This window comes from Molossus molossus, unplaced genomic scaffold (assembly GCF_014108415.1).
Source record: "Molossus molossus isolate mMolMol1 unplaced genomic scaffold, mMolMol1.p scaffold_m16_p_5, whole genome shotgun sequence".
NCBI lineage: Eukaryota > Metazoa > Chordata > Mammalia > Chiroptera > Molossidae > Molossus > Molossus molossus.
Genome location: NW_023425388.1, coordinates 78,715,559 through 78,723,803, shown reverse-complemented (window position 1 = coordinate 78,723,803; position 8,245 = coordinate 78,715,559).

The following is an 8,245-nucleotide window of genomic DNA, read 5'->3' as shown; positions in this document are numbered from 1 at the left end:
TTGTTGAAGCACCCGAGAGCTGGTATGATTCCAAAGTCCATCCTGATTTCATCTGAATCTTGGCAGGAAGAATCAGAGAAAGTTTATATGCCTATGGCTCCTTAAACACTGGGGTTTCAACATCCTCATGGAATTGGATCTTGAGAGATTTATGGCTGGAGCCTTTAGCTATCCATAACTCTTTAGTTTTTGAAGTTGGAAAACTATTAAATTAAGAAGAAGGTAAAATGGCAAGTGCCTTCATGTGAGATCTTTGCAATAGGATATGGTGTTAAATGAAGCTAATTTTCACTTTGTAGTTTTGATAATATCCAGAGGGCTTTTGGAAAGTAAATAAGATAAAAGTAACAAAAGCTGAGTGATCATTTCACCAGGGGACCCTTGATTTATTCTGTAGTTCAATTTAGGCAAGCCAATATCAGAAAACTCAAAATACTGAAGAACTTCTCCTCAAAACTCATTTCATCTCTCATACAAGGGCATACCCTAATGTACATTTCATCATTTTTCTGCGGTTAGACTTCTCTTGTTTTCCCATTCAGAGAAAACAATCCTGAGTCTACTCTAGCCTATGTAAGCTTTAATATACTATTTAGTACATAGAAATGTGCTCTGCATACAAGTCTGCTGAAAAATTGAATTGGTTTATTAACAGTATTTTCTGAGCATCTATAATAACCTATGCTAAATTCTGAGAAGAAAACAATGAGTTAGACATATATATTTTCCAGACACATGAAATTTATCATCTTCCTATGGAAACAAACAATAAACAACTAATTATTCATTTCAAATATGATAAGCATTGTGAGGCATAAAAGGGTACCACGAGAGCTTTTAATAGATTTGACTTAGTGGGGCCTCAGAGAATGGATAGATGAGTTGATTTTGAAGGAGAATCAGAATTAATAGGACAGAGCTCTGGAAACCAGGAGTGGAAGACAGAGGGCTGTCTAAGCTGAGCCAAAAGGCCCCAGAGAAGATTGAAGAGTTGAAAGTTTGAGAACTGAGAGAAAGTCAGAATGGATCCAGCCAAGAGTGAGAGGGAATATCATGAGGCAGAGGGACAAATAGGCAGAGGATAGATCATGCCAGGATTCGAGGTTATATCAAAGATTTTACTTTTACCCTAACAACAATGAGAAACCATGTAAAGGTATTAAGTAACACACTGATACAGTAGACTTATGTTTTTAATAGATCATTTTGGCTGCAATGTGGAGAAAGGATTAAAATTATTAATGAAGAATTTATTTCTCAAATATTCATAAATTTCCCACAAAATGTAGCAACAGCAGTCAAAAGGAAAGTGAATGCAAAGGGCTAACAAAAAAATAACAACACTAAACACTAATAAACCTGAGTTCAGAAAGTACAACTATGTGATTTGATAGAATATCACAAAAAAAAAAAAGGTCTGATTCAAATTATTATCTATGGCTTTACCAATAGAATACAAATCCCAAGACAATATTCATCTCCTCTGTTTTGTCCATTAAATTATCCTCAGCACCTAGAGCTATGGCTGGAAACAGAAAAATTCTCAATAAATATTTACTAAATGCATGAGTAACTAACAAAATCATTTCCATTCACTTTACACCCGTGATAATTATATTCGCCATTATCCTCTTGAGTTTTATAAATGTTATCTTTCTATAGATTCTTTTTTTATCATTGCTCAAAATTTATTGATTTTTTTTTTTTTTTGAGAGAGAGAGATAGAAACATCAATATGAGAAACATCGATAGGCTGCCTCCTGCATGCCCCCTACAGGGGATGGAGGCGGCAACCTGGGCATGTTCCCTGACTAGGGACCGAACCAGGACCTCTCAGTCCCTGGGAAGACACTCAGTCCACTGAGCCACACTGGCCATGCTTTCATTCCTCCAAATTTAAGGCATAAAAAGGAAGTAGGTGATAAGGTGAGCATAGTGCTAAGTGGTACAGAGATAAGATGAGCATAGTGCTAAGTGGTATCAAATAATAATGAATAGTCTGGAGAAATGATAAAATAGGAAAGCATATGATACAAAGAATGAGTTAGCTTGGGGCATTAAATCATGAATCTAAAGAGGGTCAGGCCCCATTAGGGCCTGGTAGCTTCTACCCTGACATGGTCTAAGTGTCATATCTCCCTCAAAATTCATATGTTGAAATCCCACCCCTCAAAGTGATAGTATTGGGAGGTGGTGTCTTTGAGAAGTAATGAGGTGATGAGGGTGAATCCCCCATGAATGAGATTAGTGCCCTCATAAATGAGGCCCCAGAGGGCACCCTCGCCCTTTCAGTCTAAGGGGTTACAGTGAAAAGACAGAAATCTAGGAAGTGGGTTCTCACCAGACCCTGATTCTGCGAGTGCCGTGATTTGTACTTCCCAACCTTCAGAACCCGGAGAAATACGCCACCAGTGTTTACAAGCCACTTAGTTGGTGGTATTTTTGTTATAGCAGCCAGAAAGGAACTAGGACCCACCGTCTTCAAGTGTTCATATTTGAAAAGCCTGTGTTAAAGGTGATCAGCTGAGAGAGTAAGAAGCTCAATTAGACATCCACTATAGCAAAATAACAAAGGCATCTCATGGGTGCTGATTTAGTACCATGGTGGAAAGCAAAACAAAATGTGCAACATCATAAGGCTGATGGCCGAGTAGCTCTGTGCTTCCCACTTTTCCCTTCAGCAACACTGAACACCTTCAGTGTATTTGATGTTTGTTCAATCAGCCAGGAGAGATAGATTCACAAGCAACTGCAGCCCATACACATATACACATTCTCAACACACACACACACACACACACACACACCTTTAAATTTTTTTTTTTTTTTTTTTTATCCTCACCCGAGGATAGTTTTCCATTTTTTGTACAGATAGAGCGGGAGGGAGAGAGAAGAAGGGAGAGAGAGAGAAACATCGATGTGAAGGGACACATTGAGTGGCTGCCACCCGCACGACCAACCAGGGCCAGGGACAAACTGCAACCGAAGTATGTGCCCTTAGCGGGAACCGAACCTGGGTCTCTCCGGACCGCAGGCCGACGCTCTAACCGCTGAGCCAAACTGGCCAGGGCCACACACACACCTTTATACACACAGAAAGAGAATAAGACAATGAATACATCCACCTTGAGTGGATACAGTCTGTGTGGCGATATATGTTTGAGAGGTCAGGTGGGACCCACTGGCTGGCAATCTCTGGAACTTGGAGCAGTGCCTGTCCTCAGAGACCAGCTGCCAAGTCACTTCATACCCTAGAATTCAATAAAAAATAAACTACCATTCAAAAGTGGGACTAAAGTAAAGGCATTTTATATACATAAGGACTCAGAATGTTTGTACCTGAGAGATATTTTATAAAAGAACTATTAGAGCAATTGGAAAAATGAAGCTAGGGAGAATTATTGGAATTCAGAAAGTAATGGTAAGTTAATTACTCCATGTTACTATAAAGTTTAAATAAGTAATGATTATTAAAATATTTAACATGTGTATATGGGGAAAAGGGGGAGTTGCCTGAGGTTGGGGTGGGGCATAGAATGGAAACACAGTTTATGTTCTCTAGGATATATAGATGTTTAATAATTTTTATCTGTGTTTTATAAAGAATAAGTTTGAATATTTCTGCTAAAGTAACAAAGGAAAAATTTGACTAGAAATAGAAGTATTATTTTCAATTTAGAAAACACACAAATAAATTTTTTTTAAATGATGCATCTAACAAAATCAGACAATAAAGACAAAAGAAACAAAGATACCATGATGAATAGAAAACACAAAGCAAGACAGCCAGGAATTTCAGTGGACATAGTAAATATGAATATGTTCATCTCATCTCTTAGAAGATATTTTCAAAGCTGTTAAAACAAACCAATTCTATAACCATATTCTATTTAAAAATGTCACACGTTTTGCAGGAAAGATGCATAATCCAAAGAACAAAATAAACAAACAAAACTGAAGTAGACTCATAGATACAGAGAGAAAACTGGTGGTTGCAGTGAGGGTGTGGAGAAAAGGGGACTCGAGTACACTGCTGGTGGGAATGCAGACCGGTGCAGCCACTATGGAAAACAACATGGTGTTTCCCCAAAAAATTAAAAATGGAAATGCCATTTGACCCAGTTTCCACTTCTAGAAATATATCTATCCTAAGAAGCCTGATACGTCAATCAGAGAGAATGTATGTACCCCTATGTTCATAGCAGCACTATTTACAATAGCTAAGATCTGGAAACAGCCCAAGTGTCCATGAGTAGATGAGTGGAAAAAATAGTGGTGGTACATACACACAATGGAGTACTACGCAGCTATAAGAAAGAAAGATCTCTTACCCTTTGAGATGACATGGGGGGACCTGGAGAGCATTATACTAAGTGAAATAAGCCAGCCAGAGAAAGACAAATATCACATGATCTCACTTATTTGTGAAATAGAATGAACAAAACTGATCCAGAAACATGGAAGTAGGGAAACAGACTAACAAACCTTAGAGGGAAGGTGGAGGGGGGCGAGGGGATGGTGAGAGGGATAAACCAAAGAACTTATATGCGCATATGCATAACCAATGGACACAGACAACAGTGCAATGAAGGCAGGGGTGGGGGACAGAGCAGGCAAGAGTGTGTCAATGGGGGAAAAAGGAGTGACATCAATTAAATAATTGAGGTAATAAGTAAAAAAAATTGATCTTATACTAGCACATACACAAGAATTTGCATAAAAGGTAACAAATTCTTTTTTAGCTCATTTATACACAAAAACAATTTTGTATTAGACTATAAAGAAAATCTCAACAAGTTTCAAAAAATGGTATCTTGATAGGTTTATTCCCTGGTTATATTTTAAAAAATTAGAAATCAACAAAAAAAATTGCAAGAAAAATTTATACATCATACAATTAAAACCCACAATACCAGTCATTGCACTACATAAGAAATTAAGGGCAAATTACAAATTAGTTATGACAGATATGCCCAAGGAACTATATATAAAGATGTTTAGTTAATCTTTGTTTTAAACAACAAAGTTTTGGGGAAAATGCTGTTCTTCAATAAGATGAATACATTGCCGAATAAAACATAGGATATCTATAACATGGACTACTAGCCACAATAGTCTCCCCCTTATCCACAAAGTTTCAACTACCCATGGTTTCAATAACCCAAAGTCAACAATGGTCTAAAAATATTAATTTTCAGAAATTAATATTGGAAATAAAAATGGAAATTTTCAGAAATAAAAACTCGTTAAGTTTTAAATTGTGTACCGCTCTGTGTAGCATAATGAAATCCACTCCATCCCACCTGGAATATAAATCATCCCTTTGTCCATTGTATATTCGACCCATCTGTAAGCAACTTATTGCCATCTCTGTTATCAGATAGACTGTCACGGCATCACAGTGCTTATGTTCGAGTAACCCTTATTTTACTTAAAAATGGCCCCAAAGTGCAAAAGTAGTTATGCTGAAATTCTGATATGCCACAGAGAAGCTGTAAAGTGCTTCCTTTAAGTGAAAAGTTTCAAGTTCTCAACTTAATAAGGAAAATAAAGAAAAAATTATGCTGAGGTTACTAGAATCTAAGGGGGAATAGACTCTTCTATCCATGAAATAAGATATTTTTGTAGAGAGAAAAACAGAGAGATCACATTCACATAACTTTTATTGCAGTATATTGTTATGAATGTTCTATTGATTTTCCCCTATTTTTTTCCTAAGAGTATTATAGTTTTACATTTTCAATTTAAGTCCCTGATTGATTTTGAGTTCATTTTTGTATAAGATGTGAAGGTGTGAGACATACTGACTGAGGCTAAGATGACTAGATTCCATTCTTATGTAGGTCCCTTGGCTACAGCGACAAATGACTCTATTTTTATCATCAATGGACCTTCCTCAGTATTATTCCAATAATAGTTGCTTCACATGTTGGGAGATATCTTGAAGTTTCTGAGTATCAGAAACTGAAAATCATGAGCCCAGTGATTAATGCTAATTTTGACTTCTGTAACTGCTGTCACACCCACTATTGTACTTCTGTCTGTAAAAGCAGACGAGCAAGAAGAATGAGGCTATTGATCTGAGGGGAGACCATGCCCCCCCCAGCCTGCCTGCAAAAATAAAGTGCTCCTTTACAATTCGGTTGTGCATCTCATCTTGTGGACACATTATAACAATACCAACAGAGTGGGGGGGGGGGGTTACAGTTGTTCATATGGAAAATAATACCAGAATTAATAAATAATAATACAAGAATAAACTATGTTTCCTATACTCACAACTGTCAACCTACTTTTGCTCTACCCTGTAGACAAAGGTTCTTTGTTATAATTATTTATGAATATCCAGTTGCTCCAGTACCATTTGTTGAAAAGGCTATCCTTTCTCCATGATGTTTCTTTTGAATTTTTGTCAACAATCACTTGAGCATACATTTGTGGGCCTATTTTCTGGATTTTCTATTCTGCTCCATTGAGCTATATGACTATTCATTCACCAATACGACACAGTCAGGATTCTGATGACACAAATATTAGATATTTTTGTCACAGGTCTACAGGTCCCTGAGACTCTGCTAATTATTTTCAGTCTATTTGTTCTTTTTTTTTTTTTTTCTTTTCTGATTGGGTCATTTATATTGTTCTATTTTTTTTTTTTTTTATCCTCACTCGAGGACATTTTTCCATTTTTTGTTCAGATAGAGTGGGAGGGAGAGAGAGGAAGAGAGAGAGAGAGAAACATCGACGTGAAAGGGACACATCGAGTGGTTGCCACCCACACAACCCAACCAGGGCCGGGGACAAACTGCAACCAAGGTACATGCCCTTAGTGGAAACTGAACCCAGGTCTCTCTGGACCAAAGGCCAATGCTCTAACCGCTGAGCCAAACCGGCCAGGGCTATATTGTTCTATTTTAAAGTTCACTAATTCCTTTGTCTTTTCTTACCATTCTGCTGTGGAGTCAATTCATTTTCTTAAATTCTGATTACTCTATTTTTAAGATCTAAAATTCCCAAATGTCCATGTGTTTCTTCTATTTCTTTCTGAAACTTCTTTTATTTCTCTGCTGAGATTTTTTTTTTTTTTTAATCCTCACCCTAGGATATTTTTCCATTTTTTGTACAGATAGAGTGGGAGGGAGAGAGAGAAAGGGAGAGAGAGAGAGAGAAACATCGACGTGAAGGGACACATCGAGTGGCTGACACCTACACGACCAACCAGGGCCGGGGACAAACTGCAACCGAAGTACGTGCCCTTAGCGGGAACCGAACCCGGGTCTCTCCGGACCGCAGGCCGACGCTCTAACCACTGAGCCAAACTGGCCAGGGCGAGATTTTTTTTTTTTCTTAGCATGTTAGTCAATTCATTAAAGCACTTTCATGATGGTTGCTTTATCTTTTTCAGATAATCATGACATCTGTCTGCTTGGTGTTGGCATCTATGGATTGTCTTTTTTCCTTTAGTCTGACATCTCCTTCATTCATATAATGAGTGATGTTCTTTTTATTGAAACCTAGACATTTGGGTATTGTGATGATATGAGACACTTTATCTGATATAAGTCTTCGGCTTTAGTTGTCTTTGGTGGAGGTAGATGTCCAAGTTCCCCACTCAGCCTTTGTTTATATCCAAGGTGGGTGCTACTTGTCACTGCTGGGCAGAGACTGGATTCCACAACCCCAGCAGGACGACACCGGTAACTCTCTAGCTGGGAGGGATATTGTTATTATTATTTTTATTGTTCCCCACATATCCCTTGCTGACACTGTTTTCTATATCTCAGGGCACATTAGAAAGGTATGAGCCACCGGAAAGACTTCAAAGTTCAAGGAAAATAAATATTCTCTCCCGTCAACCACGGTCTTCTGAATAGTTCCACGCTTAACTCTGACATGCACCCTAAAATGACCTAAAACTCAAGTTGCAGTGAACTCACTGCACAGCCAGGCAAGCACTATCCCAAGGCAGGTCTTAAAATATGCTAACGGGAATGTAAAAACACTAAATTTATTTTATATCCATAAGACTCATACTGGAATATTCATCTTCAGCTGTGGATTCCTATCTTAATGTTTAATTTAATGAAACCAAAGGCATCTGAATAAAATGTTGCAAAATTTATAATGAACAACTGCTTGTCAAGGCAATTTATTACTGGTACACTATCTGCCTGGAGATGTAACTTTATGCAGTTTAGATGCATACATCCAGAACTATCTTTCATATCGGTAAGGACTATCTAAA